The following is a 21515-nucleotide window of genomic DNA, read 5'->3' as shown; positions in this document are numbered from 1 at the left end:
CGTCGTTGTTGTTGTTCGGGAGGTCCGGAGGTCCGAGGTACGACAGCAACTCGTCTGGGTTGGTCAACTCCGGAAGCAACTTCACAAACAAACAAACAAACAAACAAACAAACAAACAGGTGAGTCATCAGACACACGATCCTGTTACCATCCTGAAGACTCGCTTCAGATTAAAAATAAACACATTAACATTAAAGAGACAAATATATTTAAAAAAAAAAAAATATATATATATATAAAAAAAATATATATAACAAAATATAAATATATATATATATATATATATATAAAAAATATATATACATATATATATAAAAAAATATATAAAAAAGAAATATATATATAAAAAATACATATTAATATAAAAGAAATACATATATATAAAAAAATATATATATATATAAAAAAAATACATATATATATAAAAAATATATATATATATATAAAAAATATATAGGAATAATAAATATTATAATGTCTATATAATCTAAAATTACACATCATTATTATCTACATTTATCATATTAAATCTGATCTCCTGGTCTGGACTCACGTCCAGAGACGGTTCAGGAACCTCCGTCGACCCCCGAGACCGAAGGAACCGTCGCCTTGGAGACGGGGGTTCTGGTTGCTACGCTGCATCATCATGTTGCCGCCACCCATCTGGGGGTTGCCGTGGAGACCCTGTGACTGCTGCTGGGAGAGAGAAGCACCATGGGAAGTGGAGTCCAGACGGCCTGAGAGAGACATCTGAGAGGAGGAGAGGAAGGAAGGAAAGGAGAGGAGGAGGTGAACTGAGTCAACATTAATCACTAACATAAATAAGATGAAGATGATGATGAAGACGTTACCGTACCTGTCCAGCCAGCGGGTGTTGGGGGGCTTGTCGGGGGTGAGGAGGGCACTGGAGAGCTCAGACTGGTAGGAGAGGGGGGGGACCGGGGGAGGAGAAATCCCCCCGACCCCCGGAGTCCCAGGACCCGAGAAGTCTGAGAAACCAGGATGTTGACCGGGATAAGACGGAGCACACACACACACACACACACACACACACACACACACACACACACACACACACACACACCACACACACAGACACAGACACACCACACACACACACACACACACACAGAGAGAGATCAATACATGAGTTGAGACCTGTGATTATTGATCATGTGATTATTGATCATGTGATTATTGATCATGTGATTATTGGTCATGTGATTATTGATCTCCAGAGTCTCTCTGAAGTGGAGCAGGAGGGTTCTTGTACCTGGTCCCGGGTAGTCCGCTGTGCCTCCGTTACCGCCGCCCCCTGCAGGTAGGGGGGTAGGGCATCGGGGAGGAGGAGGCCCCGAGGAGGAGGAGGGGCGGGGCCTAGTGATGCGATCATCTCCATGACGCTGGGCAGCACCATGTGACTCGGGCTGAGAGTCCGGCAGCGCTTCAGAACCGGACCGTCTGGATCCTCCTTTATATGGAGGTCCGGCTTCACCGGGACCGGCTTCCAGCTGCAGACCGGATCGATGGTGATCTCCTCGTACTCAGAGCTGGAGGGGGGAGAGATCAGTACAGTCTGCAGCAGGAAACGGCCCTTCAAAATAAAATACTGACTTTCAAAAGTAAAGTCTAAAGAGAAAAGTTCTTACTTCTGAACGTAGATGAGGATTCCCAGCATGTATTGATCCACCTCCAACCCTTCTAACAGAGCCGTTTTACTGCACACACACACACACACACACACACACACACACACACACACACACACACACACACACACACACACACACACACACACACACACACACACACACACACACACACACACACACACACGTTAGAGAAGACATAACAAACAGTAATATTATGAATGAATAAATAATAAATAGTGTGGTAGAGACGTACTTGCACACAGGACATCTCCATGTTCCTCTCTCACAGTTCAGCTGCAGGTACGACTCCAGATCAAAACACTGCAGACAGACAGACAGAGAGAGAGAGAGAGACAGAGAGAGAGAGAGACAGACAGACAGACAGACAGAGAGAGAGACAGAGAGAGAGAGAGACAGACAGACAGACAGAGAGACAGACAGACATTAAAATATGAAATACTTTTAAAGCTGTGTTGAGTTTTTATGTGTTTAAAGTGACCTTAGCAGTAAAATAAGAGAGAGAGGAAAGATGGGAGATAGGGGGAGAGAGGGAGAGAGAGGAGGAGAGAGAGAGGGGGAGGGGAGGGGAGACAGAGGGGAGATGGGAGAGAGAGGGAGAGATGGGGAGAGAGGTGAGAGAGAGGAGGAGAGAGGGGAGAGAGAGAGAGGGGAGAGATGGGAGAGAGAGGGAGAGAGAGAGAGAGGGGAGAGATGGGAGAGAGAGGAGAGAGAGAGAGAGAGGGAGGAGGAGAGGGGGGGAGAGAGAGAGAGGGGAGATGGGAGAGAGGGGGAGATGGGAGAGGAGGAGAGAGAGAGGGGAGGAGACAGGGAGAGAGAGAGACAGAGGGGAGAGATGGGAGAGAGAGGGGAGAGAGAGAGAGGGAGGAGAGAGAGAGGGGAGGAGAGAGAGACAGAGGGGAGATGGGAGAGAGAGGGGAGAGGGGAGATGGGAGAGAGAGAGGGGAGGGAGGAGACAGGAGAGAGAGAGACAGAGGGGGAGATGGGAGAGAGGGAGAGAGAGAGGAGAGAGGGAGAGAGGGAGAGAGAGGAGGAGGGGAGAGAGAGGGAGAGAGGGGGGAGAGAGAGAGAGGGGGAGGAGAGAGGGGGAGAGAGAGAGAGGGGGAGAGAGAGGAGGGAGGAGGAGAGAGAGGGAGAGAGAGAGGGGAGGAGAGAGAGAGAGGGGGAGAGGGGGGGAGGAGAGAGAGAGGGGAGAGAGAGACATCTGTGGTCACCATGACAACTAGCAACAATCAACATTTTCTTTTCTATTGATCACATGACCACAGTAAAGTGTTTTATGTTTTATTTTGTAGATAACTTCCTGTTTAAGGTCGGGGCTGCCGCTGTGACATCACGGTGCGTGCAGCGCTCTGATTGGCCGTGGCCTCTGACCTGTATGTGTCTGCAGTCGTGTCCTCTGGCGGGCAGCTGGATGCGGCGGAACGTGATGGGACACTTCAACGAGACCCGGATGGCCGTCTGCTCCACGCCGTCCTCTCCGTTCAGCCCGGGGGTCCCGGGAATCGAACCGCTGCTGAAGTTCCTCTTGACTGAGAGAGTTGATCAATAGATCAATAATCAGGAGGATGGATCAGAGATATTGATACGACCACAGATCTATCAGACTCTTACTCTTGGTGACACAGTGCTCCGCCGGCAGCAGCCTCTTCTTCATCAGACCCTGGAGCACCGAGCGGACGGACGGACGGTGGACCAGCTGGAGGACGAACAGGTGAGACTGCAGAGAGACAGACAGGTAAGTTAAGGTAAACACAGCCGAGCGTCTCCTCGTCCTTCAAACGGCGTCTCACAAGGTTTCTTACGCAGCAGCAGGCGGTGACGGTGATCTGGATGGTGTTCCTGCCCGGCTGACACACCTGCTTCAGGTACAAAGGCTTATGGGAGGTTTTGTTGTCGCCTCGTTCGATGGTGAGAGGAGTCGCGTTCACGCTCACCTGAGGAGGAGGAGGAGGAGGAGAACATTTAGTCCACACCTGTTGTGTCATCTGTTGTTAATCAGCTTTATTATCTCTGTAGAAGAAGTAGAAGAAGAAGAAGGACAAGGAGGTGGAGGATAAGAAGGAGGAGAAGGAGGAGAAGGAGGAGGAGGAGGAGATGGAGGAGGTGGTCAGACCTGGACGGAGGCGGGCCAGTTGGTGTTCATCTGTCGGTCCTCGTGGTGGTAACACTTGAACTGGAGCTCCAGGTCCGGTCTGAGAGACAGAAACATTATTGATCCTTTAAAACAAACTGTGTCTTTAGAAATGAAAGCGGTGCTGCTAACGTTACTAGTTCTCCTCCTGTTAGCCGTTAGCGGTGCTGCTACCGTTACTAGCTCTCCTCCTGTTAGCGGTGCTGCTAACGTTACTAGCTCTCCTCCTGTTAGCCGTTAGCGGTGCTGCTACCGTTACTAGCTCTCCTCCTGTTAGCGGTGCTGCTAACGTTACTAGCTCTCCTCCTGTTAGCGGTGCTGCTAACGTTACTAGCTCTCCTCCTGTTAGCCGTTAGCGGTGCTGCTAACGTTACGAGCTCTCCTCTGGTCAGATTTTCTTTTACTTTGGTACTTTTGTTCACTATATATAGATTCTGATGCTTTTGTATCGTGTGTGTGTGTGTGTGTGTGTGTGTGTGTGTGTGTGTGTGTGTGTGTGTGTGTTCACCTCATGATGAGTGTTTTGTAGACGGAGTCTCTCAGCTGGAAGACGTGGTTGCTGACGGCCAGGTTGTGCTCTAATCTGAAGGGCTCTAGGACCACGCCGTCACGCACTGGGAAGGTCAGCCGCAGGTCGTCGCTAGGGTTACCTGTTGACAGGAAGTCATCACAGGTCAGACACCTGCACACTACTGTGACATCACATACTACTGACGACATGTTAGTGTGTGTGTGTGTGTGTGTGTGTGTGTGTGTGTGTGTGTGTGTGTGTGTACCTGAAGGTGGAGGCGGCGGCAGGTTGGCCATGTTGGGTTTGATGTCAGGCAGGAAAGAAGAGGGCGGCGGCTTGACGTCAGTGTTGCCTGGCGACATGTAGGGCGGAGCCATGGAGCTACTGGGAGTGATGGGGGGTCGGATTTCCAGGAACCGGAGAGGAGGGGTAACCTGGCAACCCTCGACCGGGCTGAGAGAGAGACAGAGACAGAGAGAGTGAGACAGAGAGACAGAGAGACAGAGAGACAGAGACAGATAGAGAGAGAGAGACAGAGAGAGAGACAGAGAGACAGAGAGAGAGACAGAGAGAGACACAGAGACAGAGAGAGAGAGAGAGAGAGACAGAGAGAGAGAGAGAGAGAGAGAGAGACAGAGAGAGACACAGATAGAGAGAGAGAGAGAGAGAGAGGGGGGGGGACACACAGGTATTTTATTTTAATGTCACTGACTCATCATTAGTTTTTCTGAAGGTTCAAAAGGTTCTAAAGGTTCTAAAGGAGGTCAGAGTGTTTACATGTGGACCAGCATCCTGGTTGTGATCTGGATTAAGACCATTAAACCCACCAGGAGAGTCCAGTACAGTCCCACTCTGGATGTTGATGTTCTGCTTGTTCAACAGCTGTTTCATACATTTATTTTAAACACATCTGTAGCTGTAAATAGCTGTCATGAGATTTTCATCTTTCCGACGGTCCTTGAACACATCATGTGTGACGAACACTTCTGTCAGAAAAAGCAGCCAAAATAAAGCTTTAAATTGTGATATTTCATCACAAACATTTTATTCTACAAAATAAACCGTTTGCTTTAACCAGATTCTGTAACAAACATTAAATTCTGAGCTCCTCAGAGAAACTATGAAGACATGATTGATTCATCTGAGACCAACAGTCATGTGACAACAAATCTGAGAAACGTTGACTGAACTGCTGCTGAACGCAGAGCAGAGAGGAGAGGCTGGAAACATGTGAATAGTTCAATATTAATAACATGTAGAGCTACATGTTTTTCCAACATTGTTGACTCTTAGAAAAATGTTGGATATATAGATTCCATTGCTTTTTAATTTTTGTAAAATAATTATCAAAGAAATTCAACATGCCTTTTTCTTTTTAATGATTTCTGTCACTAGTTATTCTGCACTAAAGACAGAGTTCTCTCTACTTCTAGTCATGATTGTTCTGTTTCCAGAGAGGAGCAGGACTTTTACTTTGAAGGGTAGAACGAGGCCACAGAGAGAGAAATGCTAATGGTCCTGAATCTGCGTTGGGTTCAGAGGGTTCATGTTGATGGTAAAGGATTCTTTTCACTGAGTGTCAGAAGAAGAGCAGCTTGTGTTTGGTGAATGAATGACATCATGTGAGCAGCGTGACCGATGACATCACAAGAGTGAGTCTCACACAGAGTTTCACTCATATCATCATCTGAGCTCCATCTCAGACGATCCACCACGACGGCCCGTCTGACAGGAAGTGACACGTGAAGCTGTGGAGTCTCAGACCATCAGACCATCAAACCATCAAACCATCAGACCATAAGAACATCAGACCATCAGAACATCAGACCATCAGAACATCAGACCATCAGAACATCAGACCATCAGACCATCAGACCATAAGAACATCAGACCATCAAACCATCAGAACATCAGACCATCAGAACATCAGAACATCAGAACATCAGACCATCAGAACATCAGAACATCAGACCATCAGACCATCAGACCATCAGACCATCAAACCATCAGACCATAAGAACATCAAACCATCAGACCATAAGAACATTACATTTTTACATTACATTACATTCATTTAGCAGACGCTTTTATCAAAGCGACTTACAATCAGTAGTATATTACATATCATTCACCCATTCACACACTGATGACAGGCTACCATCAAGGTGCCACCATCAGACTCTAACTAACATTCATGCAACATCCAGTCCACACCGATGGCAAGCCTTCAGGAGCAACTTGGGGTTAAGTGTCTTGCCCAAGGACACATCGACCATCATCGAACCACCGACCCTCTGATTGGAGAACTACCTTGCTCTCCACTACACCACAGCCGCCCCGCATCAGACCATCAGACCATCAGACCATCAGACCATCAGACCATCAGACCATCAGACCATCAGACCATCAGACCATCAGAACATAAGACCATCAAAACCGGTTCCCCTCAAGTCTTCTGTCCCCTCTGGAGGATCAAGTCCTCCTACAGGTGGGAGATCACCTGGTGGGGTCAGAAGCTGGAGCTCAACGCTCTGAAGACGGTGGAGACCCACCAGACCACCAAGAACAAGGACCGAGTGCAGCCAAACACTCGCTTTTCTGATAATGTGATTGGCTGCAATCTGCCGTCCCACCAGGACCTTTAAACCTCCAGGACCCTGAGGACACACCAGGACCTTTAAACCTCCAGGACCCTGAGGACACACCAGGACCTTTAAACCTCCAGGACCCTGAGGACACACCAGGACCTTTAAACCTCCAGGACCCTGAGGACACACCAGGACCTGTACGCCTCCAAGACCTGGAGGGCCTGTATACCTCCAGGATCCTGAGGCTGGCAGGAAAAGATCATAGCCTCCCACAAGAACTGCTTCTTCCTGATTGCACTGGTCCTCATCATCGAGGCCCAGGGACCCCCCGACCCCACAGACCCCCACAGACCCTCACAGATCATCACAGACCCTCACAGACCCTCACAGATCATCACAGACCCTCACAGACCCTCACAGACCCCCACAGATAGTTTGTGTATATAATTAATTAATATTAGTCCAGTATTTTGTTCCAGGATTAGATGGTTCTGTGGCTTTCAGGTGCACAAAAGAAAAACTGGATTTTCCAAACTCTGTTAAAACAGACCTTTAACGTCATCCAAACATTAGAGCGTGTTTGAGATCTGAATCTAACCGGTGACTCCAAAAGTACCAGATGTACTTCAAGAGATGGTGTTGATGAGTTAAAGAATGAAGTACAAGTACACACACACACACACACACACACACACACACACACACACACACACACACACACACACACACACACACACACACACACACACACACACACACACACACACACACACACACACACACACACACACACACACACACACACACACACACACACACACGTCTCACCCCAGACGGCTGGTTGAAGGAGTTGTAGACACCAGCGGCGCCTCCTGATGACATGGCGTTCAGACCTCCACCCTGACCGTTAAACTGCTCCTGCTGCAACAACATCAACAACAACATTAACAACAACAACAAACAACAAAAACACAACAACAACAATACAACAACAACATTAACAACAACAACAAAAACACAACAACATCAACAACAAAACAACAACATTAACAACAATAACAACAACAAAACAACAATATTAACAACAAAAACACAACAACAAACATCAACAACAACAACATTAACAAAAACAACAACAAACATCAACAAAAACACAACAACAACATTAACAACAATAACAACAACAAAAACACAACAACAACATTAACAACAACAAACATCAACAACAAAAACAACCTGTTCATGTTTACCTGCTCCACCTTTCATTTTCTCATGTGTAAAAACAGAACCCGCATAAAGCTCCTCACCTTGTAGTACTGTGAGTTGGGGGGTCCTGAGGGGGGTACTGTGGGAGGGACATCTTATGGGTCTGATAGGAGGGGGAGGAGCCAGAGCGCTGGGGGCGGGGCCTGGACCGCCGGGACCTGCAGGTAAACAGACAGGAAAGACTCTGAATTACAGACCAGCACACCTGGACTTTAAAAGGAGCGAGGCTAACAGTTTCCCCCTGCTTCCAGTCTTTGTGCTAAGCTAAGCTAACATCTGACAGAGAACAAGTACTTTTATATACTTAATATTTTTAACATTTAACAATGAGAGTTACGTGAATAAACACAAAGGATCCTGTTAAAGAGCATTAAAGAGTTAAACTGCAGTCAGACGGCTCACCTGGATGATACTGCATGTTGGGGTTGGAGTACGGACTGGGGCCTCCGTGGCCTCCATGACCCCCGTGACCTCCGTGACCCCCGTGACCGCCTCCACCTGAAACTGGAATTGAACCTCCGGGCCCACCAGGACCGGACATCACGTTCACGCCGGGACCAACAGGAACGCCGTACTGCTGAGACATTCCTGGAAAAGACTGAGGACGAAGGAGAAGAGGAAGTCAGTCACATGGATGTTTAAATAATGAAGCTTTCATACTTAATGATTTTATAATCTATATATTTATTATATTAACTGATTTTTAAAGCTCTAAAACAAATAAACTGATAAAAATCTGTTGTAAAACCAGGTTTCACGTGGATGTGATCTCACCTCAGAGTTGTAGGGCCGTTTCAGGCCCTGTGGGGGCCTCAGGTGGCCCTGCTGGGGTCCGGGGCCGTAGTTTGGGTGCTGTGTGTGCTGTGGGTGTTGTGGGTGTTGTGGGTGCTGTGGGTGCTGTGGGTGTTGTGGGTGCTGAGGGTGTTGAGGGTGCTGAGGGTGCTGAGGGACCCTCTGGGGGCCCCCTCCAGGTCCATACATGTGGCCCATCGAGGGGGGCCCCTGTTGTGTCCAGGCCCGGGGCCCATACCTCCGGGGGCCATGCCAGGGGGGCCGCGGGGGCCGGAGTGGGACATGAACTGGTTGCTGTAGGACTGACCCCCCATCTGATACAAAAACACAACGATCCACGTTTACAGAGATGAAACACACAAGTTAAAACCTGAGATCGCCCTCTAGAGGCGGAACTACAACCTTTGCTTACACGTCAGCTGAGTAATAAAATACAAACATCTTCTTTGTTCATGTTTCCATATTTCACATCTTAAAGCTCGTGAACATGAAGTCTAACTCAGAAATGGGAACATCCGAGTTGCACCTGAATGCACCATAACACAACACCTGAGTTCTCCATCAGAGGGAGAATTACCCCCCCCCCTCCCTCTCCTCACCTGTCCGTAGTTCATTTCCTGGTTTTGTTTCTCCTGGATGGCAGCGACAGTTGCCGTGGCGGTGGCCGTTGCCGTGGCGGCGGCAGCAGCGACGGCGGCGGCGGCAGCAGCTTGAGTGAAGTCAGTCGAACCTCTGGAGCCTCCGGGGTTCGTCGGGTAACTGAAGACGGAGAGACGGAGGACGTAGTTCAGATTTCAATCACTTCACTGTTTTATTTTCTACAATGTGAACGTGTGTCATTTTTATTAGTGTTTAATAATAAATAAATAAAACTATCTGCAGGATGTGTGATAAGTTATACGGTTATTTTATATATAAATAAACTATTTTACCATTTCTTTTGCCCTGTCAGATTTATTATAACACTTTATTTTATCTCTCAAAACTGTCCAAAGATTCTTCCCTCAAACAACATGATGAGTTCAATGCTCAGAGACAGCACAAAAAGAGAGTACCAGACAACTAGAAACTATAAAAACAGTCTTGAAACCCTGGGTTCAAAATTATTATTATTTTAATTGAATGTTATATGATATTTGAATTGAATTTTCCTCTTTAATTCACAACTAAACAGAAAACAAATAATCTTATTTTAGCACTAAAATAACTGAATAAATGGATTTAATTAAAAAATATATTAAAATTGGTTACACATCAGTTCCTTTTTAATTAGAAAGGTTTTACTAATTATAACTCAAGACAAAAACACAAAATAAAAAACAAGAACACACAAAAAAATACCCAATAAAACTGAACCACATAAAGAAGAAAAAAGAAACAACAACAACATTAAACCAGATGAGAGGAATCGAACACCGACCTGCCGCTGTACCCCCCCGGTCCTCCTCCGTAGCCCCCCGTCGTGCGGCCGTACATGCCCTGGTTCATGTAGCCTTTGTTGGGCTCCCCGTAGCCCTGCTGACCCATGTAGCCTCCGGGACCTCCGCCCATACCCGGACCGCCGGGGCCCTGCATCATGGGGCCTCCGCCCGGGTTGGCTCCGGGCCCCATCACGCCTCCACCCATTCCCTGAAGGAGCCACAGACACACACTGTTCACACACACGTCTGCTTCAACAGGTAAACACAACCTTACGAAGGGCTAATGGATCACTTCCTGTTTGGTGATGTCATACCTGGCTGGCCGAGGGATTGGTCACTCCCCAGACGGTGGTTACCACGGAGAGGGATCCTGTCGGCTGATTGGTCGGCTGCTGCCAGCTGGAGGGGTCGTAGGGGTACGAACCCTCACTGCACACACACACACACACACACACACACACACACACACACACACACACACACACACACACACACACACACACACACACACACACACACACACACACACACACACACACACACACACACACACACACACACACACACACACACACACACAGAGAAGAAGTCAGTTACATTACATTACAGTCATTTAGCAGACGCTTTTATCCAAAGCGACTTACAGGAAGTGTATTCAACATAGGTATTCAAGAGAACTACTAGTCACCAGAAGTCATCAGTGCATCTCCTTTCTTAAACAAGCATCTTAAAGCATAAACCAGAGCAAAAGTATAGTGCAGAGGCAATTACTACGAAGACAATAAGTACAACAACTGATACGAATACAATAAGTGCTACGAGGAAGGCTCAGGGTAGTACTTCTTTATCAGGTAGTACTTCTTTATCAGGTAGTACTTCTTTATCAGGGTAGTACTTCTTTATCAGGTAGTACTTCTTTATTACTTTATCAGGTAGTACTTCTTTATCAGGTAGTACTTCTTTATCTTACTTCTTTATCAGGTAGTACTTCTTTATCAGGTAGTACTTCTTTATCAGGGTAGTACTTCTTTATCAGGTAGTACTTCTTTATCAGGTAGTACTTCTTTATCAGGTAGTATCTTCTTTATCAGGTAGTACTTCTTTATCAGGGTAGTACTTCTTTATCAGGTAGTACTTCTTTATCAGGTAGTAGTACTTCTTTATCAGGTAGTACTTCTTTATCAGGTAGTACTTCTTTATCAGGTAGTACTTCTTGAAGAGGTGAGGTTAAAGATGGGCAGTGACTCTGCTGTCCTGAGGTCAGTGGGGAGTTCATTCCTCCACTGAGGGGTCAGGACAGAGAGAAGCTGTGACCGGGTGGATCGGCTGCAGGGACCTCTGAGCGACGGGGCAACCAGTCACCCCGAGACAGTTATTGTGTCACATTTAATCTATAAAGACCAATAGATTCAATCAGTGTGTGTGTGTGTGTGTGTGTGTGTGTGTGTGTGTGTGTGTGTGTGTGTGTGTGTGTGTGTGTGTGTGTGTGTACCTGTGTGGATTGTTGGACAGTCCAGCCTTCATCTGGTTCAGAGGGTTCATGGTGGGGGGGGGGCTGTTGGCTCGCCGGCGACCAATCAGACAAACTCCTGTAGAGACAGACAGAGGATTAAATATCTGAACTACATTTCCCATCATTCCTCAAAGGAAAAAAATAGAAAAAAGAATTGTTCTTTTCGCTGATCTCTTTTGTTCTGATTTCTGCCAAACTACATTAAAAAACATTGAGATTTGAAGATGAAGCCTTTGAATATTTCACTCATTATTACGAAATCAATACCCACAATGCCTTGCAGGACGATCAGCTCAGAGCTAAACCAATAATTATTAGTAGGAGTTTAAATGGATGATTACTTTAGTTATAGATCATTTAAAATCAGACTAAACCAACAGAACAACAGACTAAATATATAAAGTCTATTTATTTTAAGAAGAAAATCATTATTGATCTGTTCTCTGCGTCTGAACACACTATTTTGTTTTCCCCTACTAACCTTTAAACCAGAACTGTCACTTTAACTAGTTTACTAACCACACTGAGTTCAGACACCTGGACAACCAGTCAGACCTGAAGGTGATCATGTTGGTGGATTCAAAGCAAAATGTGTTTTTTACTAATTGTAGCATTAAACTTGAGTGAACTTTTATCAACAAACATTCAGTAAGTAGTAAAAAAGTTGTTTTCTAAAAGTCTGGGGACAAAATAAAAAGTGACACAAATATGTTGCAGCATATTGAGTCTCCATGACGACGACTGGAGCTTCATGTTTGTTTTTTACCCAAACAAACTGAATGAAAAGCTTCAGTGTTTGAGTCTGACACACACACACACACACACACACACACACACACACACACACACACACACACACACACACACACACACACACACACACACACACACACACACACACACACACAGTGCATCACATGCTAACACACACTGAAACACACACTGAAACACACACTGAAACACACAGAAACACACACGCATCACATGCTAACACACACACACATTACTGGATCCAGACTGTGGTGATACGGCTCATTAAACACTCACAGGAAACAAGAAAACATTTATCTAAAGTATTGATCAGCTGATTGGATCTAAAATACCATATACTGCTCAACAACTCTGTTCTCTACCTGTTCAGGTACTCTGTTCTCTACCTGCTCAGGTACTCTGTTCTCTACCTGTTCAGGGTTACTACCTGTTTCACTACCTGTTCAGGTACTCTGTTCTCTACCTGTTCAGGTACTCTGTTCTCTACCTGTTCAGGTACTCTGTTCTCTACCTGTTCAGGTACTCTGTTCTCTACCTGTTCAGGTACTCTACTACCTGTTCAGGTACTCTGTTCTCTACCTGTCTGTTCTCTACCTGTTCAGGTACTCTGTTCTCTACCTGTTCAGGTACTCTGTTCTCTACCTGTTCAGGTACTCTGTTCTCTACCTGTTCAGGTACTCTGTTCTACCTGTTCAGGTACTCTGTTCTCTACCTGTTCAGGTACTCTGTTCTCTACCTGTTCAGGTACTCTGTTCTCTACCTGTTCAGGTACTCTGTTCACTACCTGTTCAGGTACTCTGTTCTCTACCTGTTCAGGTACTCTGTTCTCTACCTGTTCAGGTACTCTGTTCTCTACCTGCTCAGGTACTCTGTTCTCTACCTGTTCAGGTACTCTGTTGCATATTTTCACAACACAAACTTAACTAACTAAGCTTTCTGCATCCAGTAGAACAACACTTGAACAAAGTCGTATCTATTGTAAATAAAACTGCATAACTATTATTATTTATCAATGAATAAAAACTGTAACAGTCGGATGAATAAACTGTTTTAAACAGTCAATAAGTTATTCATTCATTCATTCATTTAATCTCTGATAAACAAACAGCAGCAGAGTGAAATGACTCATTCAACATTCCTGAATGTAACTGTCATTGAACGCATCATCACTCTGTTATTTAGATTATTAAACATCACAGTAAAGATCTCAGAATACTGCAGTAATCAGAATACTGCAGTATTCACTTTTACTGAAGGATTTAAAAACGTTGTCTTTCGCTGGTTAACTGCAGTTTAAAGTGTTTTAGAATTATGGATCAGTTCGGCATCAATTCAGTTACCATGACGACGTGTTTTAAGCCTCAAATTCGAAACCTTTTTAATTCATTCCTCGTCCTTATCAGCAGCAGCAGCCCAGGCTCATGGGAATTGTAGTATTTAAAGACAGTAAAATGTATTCATCAAAAAACAGTGTAAATAATTCAAACTGGTCAGAATATAAAGCTAGAAGATCAATCATTTAAAATGCAAACATACATAACGAGGGTAAGTCCAGACTTCAGAGCTATTGATCAACTAACAGTATTGATTAAGTAATACGACCAATACTTGTTGAATATATTCACATTATGGTAGAAGTTTGATTTCTCACCACTCTGTAGGTTTAGGTTTCTATTGTTTCAGTATCAAAACAAACCAGAGTGATGCTTCTTCCTCCAATTAAACATCTTCTGCCCACCTTAACCATTACAACCAGTACAACCAGCAGCTCTCAGTGAGTTCTCTCCAGTGGATCCACTCTACAGGTGCTTTGGAGCGGAACAGTGAACGGTCTCCTTCTTAAAGTGTGTGGTTCCCTCACAGAGACGGGTCACGTGTTCTGAGCAGACTGAATGGACTCAGTGTGAGGAACAAACACAAACATTCATTATGTTCTATTATCTCACGTGGACTGAAACTATTCACTTACATTCTATATATTTATGTATTTATTCATTCAAACACCAACTTTCTGCCAAACTACATTAAAAAACATTGAGATTTGAAGGTGAAGCCTTTTAATATTTCACTCATTATTAGGAAATCAATACCCACAATGCCTTGCAGGACGATCAGCTCAGAGCTAAACCAATAATTATTAGTAGGAGTTTAAATGGATGATTACTTTAGTTATAGATCATTTAAAATCAGACTAAACCAACAGAACAACAGACTAAATATACAAAGTTTATTTATTTTAAGAAGAAAATCATTATTGATCTGTTCTCTGTGTCTGAACCTACTAACCTTTAAACTGTCACTTTAACTAGTTTACTAACCACAAACACTCATTATGTTCTATTATCTCACGTGGACTGAAACTATTCACTTACATTCTATATATTTATGTATTTATTCATTCAAACACCAACTATTATGTCATTTAAATCAAATGAAATACTTGTTTTGATTTTTTTAAATATAAATTAAACTCAAACATTTAAACTTTTCACAGACAGGCTTTAGTTTATTATCTTAAATTAAACTACTTGATAATAGCTGATAACAGGCTGTGTGGACGAGAAACAACCCGAATGTCCCGGATGTAGCGGCCCGGAGCCGAAGCCCGCCGAACAAACCCGAAGACACCCGAGCAGACATCTTGAGTCCCCGTGAAGCTAATGCTAACAGGCTAGCATGCTAACAGCTGCCTGCGCTCTGTGGAGGTAGCGCCGCTGTTAGCATTAGCATGCTAGCGAGACGACAACAGCCCCCCCCCCCCGTCTCACAGACAGACCGAGGACAGAGGACAGAGGACAGGCTGAGCAGGCATGAGGACTCAGTGTCCGGTTAGCATAGCTAGTAGCATAGCTAGCTCCGCCCGGCTGTGACAATGGAATGCTACGAGGCTAGCCGTTAGCCTCCAGCTAGCCGTTAGCCTCCAGCTAGCCGTTAGCCTCCAGCTAGCCGTTAGCCTCCAGCTAGCCGCTAGCCTCACACAGCCCGGCTCGGTCCGGTCCGGTCCCTGCAGCGGGCCTACCTGCTCTCTCTCCTGTCTGTGTGGTAGTCTCTCTCTCTCTCTCTCTCTCTCTCTCTCCCCGCAGCTCCTCCGGGCAGCAACACCGAGCAGAACACCGACCCGGGACGACCCGGTACAGATATCAGAACCACAGACACAGAACCACAGACACAGAACCTCTGAGACCCACCGAGACCCTCTGAGGACGCAGGACGGTGTAGCTCCGCAGGGCTCCTCCGCAGCGTGCCGGTGGAGAAATCAGGCTGCTCTGAGAGAGAGAGAGAGACTACAGGAGAGAGAGAGAGAGACTACTACACACATAGAGAGAGAGAGAGACTACAGGAGAGAGAGAGAGACTACTACACACAGAGAGAGAGAGAGACTACTACACACATAGAGAGAGAGAGAGGAGAGAGAGAGAGACTACTACACACATAGAGAGAGAGAGAGAGAGAGAGACTACAGGAGAGAGAGAGAGACTACTACACACACATAGAGAGAGAGAGAGACTACAGGAGAGAGAGAGAGAGACTACTACACACAGAGAGAGAGAGAGAGAGACTACTACACACAGATAGAGAGAGAGACTACAGGAGAGAGAGAGAGAGAGACTACACACACATAGAGAGAGAGAGAGAGACTAGAGAGAGAGAGAGAGAGACTACTACACACATAGAGAGAGAGAGAGACTACAGGAGAGAGAGAGAGACTACTACACACATAGAGAGAGACTACTACACACATAGAGAGAGGAGAGAGAGAGAGAGACTACTACACACAGAGAGAGAGAGAGACTACAGGAGACACAGAGAGAGAGAGACTACACACACAGAGAGAGAGAGAGAGAGAGACTACACACATAGAGAGAGAGACTACTACACACATAGAGAGAGAGAGACTACTACACAGAGAGAGAGAGACTACAGGAGAGAGAGAGAGAGAGAGAGAGACTACAGGAGACACACAGAGAGAGAGAGAGAGAGAGACTACTACACACAGAGAGAGAGAGAGACTACAGGAGAGAGAGAGACTACTACACACATAGAGAGAGAGAGACTACTACACACATAGAGAGAGAGAGACTACAGGAGAGAGAGAGAGAGACTACTACACACATAGAGAGAGAGAGAGAGACTACAGGAGAGAGAGAGAGAGACTACACACACACAGAGAGAGAGAGAGACTACAAGAGAGAGAGAGACTACAGAGAGAGAGAGAGAGACTACTACACACAGAGAGAGAGAGACTACAGGAGAGAGAGAGAGAGACTACTACACACATAGAGAGAGAGAGACTACAGAGAGAGAGAGAGAGAGACTACTACACACATAGAGAGAGAGAGAGACTACAGAGAGAGAGAGAGAGACTACTACACACATAGAGAGAGAGAGACTACAGGAGAGAGAGAGACTACTACAGAGAGAGAGACACACAGGAGAGAGAGAGAGAGAGACTACACACAGAGAGACAGAGAGAGAGAGAGACTACTACAGAGACAGAGAGAGAGAGAGAGAGAGAGAGAGAGAGAGACAGACAGGAGAGAGAGAGAGACTACCACAGAGACAGACAGAGAGAGAGAGACTACCACAGAGACAGACAGAGAGAGAGAGACTAATACACAGACAGGAGAGAGAGAGAGAGAGAGAGACTACCACAGAGACAGAGAGAGAGAGAGAGAGACTACTACACAGACAGGAGAGAGAGAGAGACTACCACACAGAGAGAGAGAGACTACTACACAGACAGGAGAGAGAGAGAGACTACTACACAGACAGGAGAGAGAGAGAGACTACCACACAGACAGGAGAGAGACTACCACAGAGAGAGAGAGACTACACACAGAGAGAGACAGAGAGAGAGAGAGACTACCACAGAGACAGACAGAGAGAGACTACCACAGAGAGAGAGAGAGACTACACACAGAGAGAGACTACCACAGAGAGAGACTACCACACAGAGACAGAGAGAGAGACTACCACAGAGAGAGAGAGAGAGACTACCACAGAGAGAGAGAGAGAGACTACCACAGAGACAGACAGAGAGAGAGACTACCAGAGAGAGAGAGACACACAGAGAGAGAGAGAGACTACCACAGAGACAGAGAGAGAGAGACTACCACAGAGAGAGAGAGAGACTACCACAGAGAGAGAGAGAGAGACTACCACAGAGAGAGAGAGACTACCACAGAGACAGACAGAGAGAGAGAGACTACCACAGAGAGAGAGAGAGAGACTACCACAGAGAGAGAGAGAGAGACTACCACACAGAGAGAGAGACTACCACAGACTACCACAGAGAGAGAGAGAGACTCCACAGAGACTACCAGAGAGAGAGAGAGAGACTACCACACAGAGAGAGAGAGAGAGAGACTACCACAGAGAGAGAGAGACTACCACAGAGAGAGAGAGAGAGAGACTACTACAGAGACTGACAGAGAGAGAGAGACTACCACAGAGAGAGAGAGAGAGAGAGACTACCACAGAGACAGACAGAGAGAGACTACCACAGAGAGAGAGAGAGAGAGACTACCACAGAGACAGACAGAGAGAGAGAGACTACCACAGAGACAGAGAGAGAGAGACTACCACAGAGACAGGAGAGAGAGAGACTACCACAGAGAGAGAGAGAGAGACAGAGAGAGAGAGACTACCACAGAGAGAGAGAGAGAGAGACTACCACACAGAGAGAGAGAGACTACCACAGAGAGAGAGAGAGAGACTACCACAGAGACAGAGAGAGAGAGACTACCACAGAGACAGACAGAGAGAGAGAGAGACTACCACAGAGACAGACAGAGAGAGAGACTACCACAGAGACAGACAGAGAGAGAGAGAGAGACTACCACAGAGACAGACAGAGAGAGAGACTACCACCACAGACAGACAGACAGAGAGAGACTACCACAGAGACAGACAGAGAGAGAGAGACTACCACAGAGAGAGAGAGAGAGACTACCACAGAGAGAGAGAGAGAGAGAGACTACCACAGAGACAGAGAGAGAGAGAGACTACCACAGAGACAGAGAGAGAGAGAGAGAGACTACCACAGAGACAGAGAGAGAGAGACTAGAGAGAGAGAGACTACTACACAGACAGAGAGAGAGAGAGAGACTACTACACAGAGAGAGAGAGAGACTACTACACAGACAGAGAGAGAGAGAGACTACCACAGAGACAGACAGAGAGAGAGAGAGACTACCACAGAGACAGACAGAGAGAGACTACCACAGAGAGAGAGAGAGAGACTACCACAGCTCGTAGTTTAAATAATTTTTGACAGAATCTGAAAATGATCATCAGAGTTCATGTGGTTCAGATTCATTATTATTATAAATATATATATATATAAATATATATATTTATAAATATATTTATATATATATTTATTTATATATATATATATTTTTTATATATATATTTATATATATATATATATATATATATATATATATATATATATATATATAGATAGATGTAAACTCAGAGAGCAAAGATGTAAAATCAGAGAGCAAAGATTGCTCGTTAGATATCCCAACGAGTTATATCTCATGTTTAACCACAGAGACACCAGAGCGGCACATCTGGAGGCCTAGCCGGGACCAGGCTGCTGTCAGCGGGCTGCATGAGCACCACCGCCCGGTCTCCTCTCTGGAACTCTCATATCTATATATATATATATATATATATATATATCTATATATCTATATATAGATATATATATATAGATATATAGATATAGATATATAGATCTATATATATATATATATATCTATATATATCTATATATATATATATATATATATATACCTATATATCTATATATATATATCTCTGGACCTCTCATATCTCCGACAGACGTCGGTGCTGTTTCCATCAGGCTCTATCTTTTGATAACTCGACCTCATATTTTCAGTCTTAACTACATTCTCGCTTAAAACAATCTTAAAACTAAACTCGTTACACAGCAGCAGCAGTGTTTAGATGATAACTGACAGCTGTGAGTCGTCTCTGCCGTTGTCGTCTCTTGTTTGCTGGTGAAATGCATTCTGAGATACTTGGCTGTCCAAAGTCCACACAAGTCTCCTCCTTCCCGTTTGAGCAAGTCCATCCAGGAACCGTGACGAGAAGGATCGAGTCTGGAGCTTCAGCTGAACGTGAAGTGTACGTTTTGACTTTTTCTCCTTTGGAGATTACGGAGGAGCTGGCAGCACTGCGGTCAATGAGGGACAACGACAGGGAGCAATGTTTCCACGGAGGTAGTTGCATGCATGGACACGCTAGGTCTGAACTGGGACAGGCTGGTCTGAACTGGGACAGACTGGTCTGAACTGGGACAGACTGGTAGGTGTCACAACGGACGGCTGTCCAAGTCTGAGCGGGAAAAATGTCGGACTTTTGAAACGTATGCAAGATAAAGTGACTGAAATCGACCCAGATCAGAAGTTGGTATTTTTGCGTTGTATTATACATCAGCATGTGTTGTGCAAGTCAGTGCTACAAATGAACCATGTTCTTGATGTTGTACCTAAAACAGTTAACTTCATCAGGGCAGAGCATTGGATCAGAGAGCTGGTTTCACTCTTGGAGGAGCATGAGACTAACACAGTGACATTGGCTACCACACAGCTGGCAGATGGCTCAGCTGAAAGCAGAGATTCAAGAGTTCTGCAAGAAGAAAGGCAAGGACATCCCAGAGCTCTCCGATGAGGACTGGATGGCCGATTTTGCATTTGCTGTTGATGTGACTGCACTGATGAATGAACTGAACACCACACTGCAAGGCAAGGGCCTTTTGTTCATGACACGCACAGCCTGGACAGCAACAATCTCACTCACATGCAAACCCTGAAAGAAGTCACACCATCAGCTGATCACCTCCGCAGGTACTCATCCAAGCTAGGAGCACTGCATGGTGAGTTTTCAAGGCGATTTGAAGATCTCAGAATGATCGAGGATGAAATGCAGCTGGTTTCCTCTCCCTTTACCTGCAGTGTGGCTGATGCACCCACTGATGTTCAGCTGGAGCTCATTGACCTGCAGTCTGATGCTGGCAGAGCACTTTAAGTCAGCATCACTGCTGGAGTTCTACTCTGCTCTCAAGGAGGAGAACTTTCCAAACATAAGGAGACATGCTCAGAAGATGTTGGTTCTCTTTGGCTCTACCTACATATGTGAACAAACATTCTCAGTGATCCAGGTACAGATCCTCTCTCACTGATGATCATCTGGCAGCTGTGCTTCGCATCTCCACCTCAGACATTCAACCTGACTTTGATGGGCTTGTGAAAGCCCAACAGAGACTAGATTTCTCTCACTGAACAAGAAAAAAGAACTGAAAAAATCAAATGAGGTGGTTAGACTAGAAATGCTGGCATGTAAAGGCACCAGTTAGCAGTGAACTGGGACACTTTCTTTGGAGGCCTTTTTCTCAAAATCACAGTTCAGTGACAATCGTTATAATATGATGTATCTTACTATTGTCTTTAGAAAGCTAAGAACATCTTTCCAACAGTATATGGAACTCAAAATGTGTTTTGGGGTGAATGTGTGAAAATGATCACTAATATAATGACACAAATGGTAAAAACGTTCACATTTTGTTTGTTTTGGTGTTTTATTGAATAAATGACATTTTTTGTAAGGCAACCTCGCTTTTTCATTGCTTAATCATAACATGCAGTACTCTTACCAGCTTGTCAAAACAATGCTATATACTGCTTTTATAAAGAAATATAATTAATATTATGCAGAATTGAGTTCAGCCTTTTGGCCTGGCCCTCCACAATATTTTCTGTTTCTCATGTGGCCCCATGGAAAAAATAATTGCCCACCCCTGGTTCAGAGGGTTAAAT

The 21515-nt window shown here is 45.2% G+C and overlaps 1 pseudogene; it reads right to left on the bottom strand.

The window, feature by feature from the left end:
• LOC129101855 (zinc finger MIZ domain-containing protein 2-like) overlaps positions 1-15953 on the bottom strand; it is a 17828-nt pseudogene extending 1875 nt beyond the window's left edge.
• Between the last annotated feature and the right edge of the window lie 5562 nt (positions 15954-21515).

Source organism: Anoplopoma fimbria, chromosome 13, assembly GCF_027596085.1.
Source record: "Anoplopoma fimbria isolate UVic2021 breed Golden Eagle Sablefish chromosome 13, Afim_UVic_2022, whole genome shotgun sequence".
NCBI classification, from domain to species: Eukaryota; Metazoa; Chordata; class Actinopteri; order Perciformes; family Anoplopomatidae; genus Anoplopoma; species Anoplopoma fimbria.
This window is presented reverse-complemented; position numbering and strand designations above follow the sequence as displayed.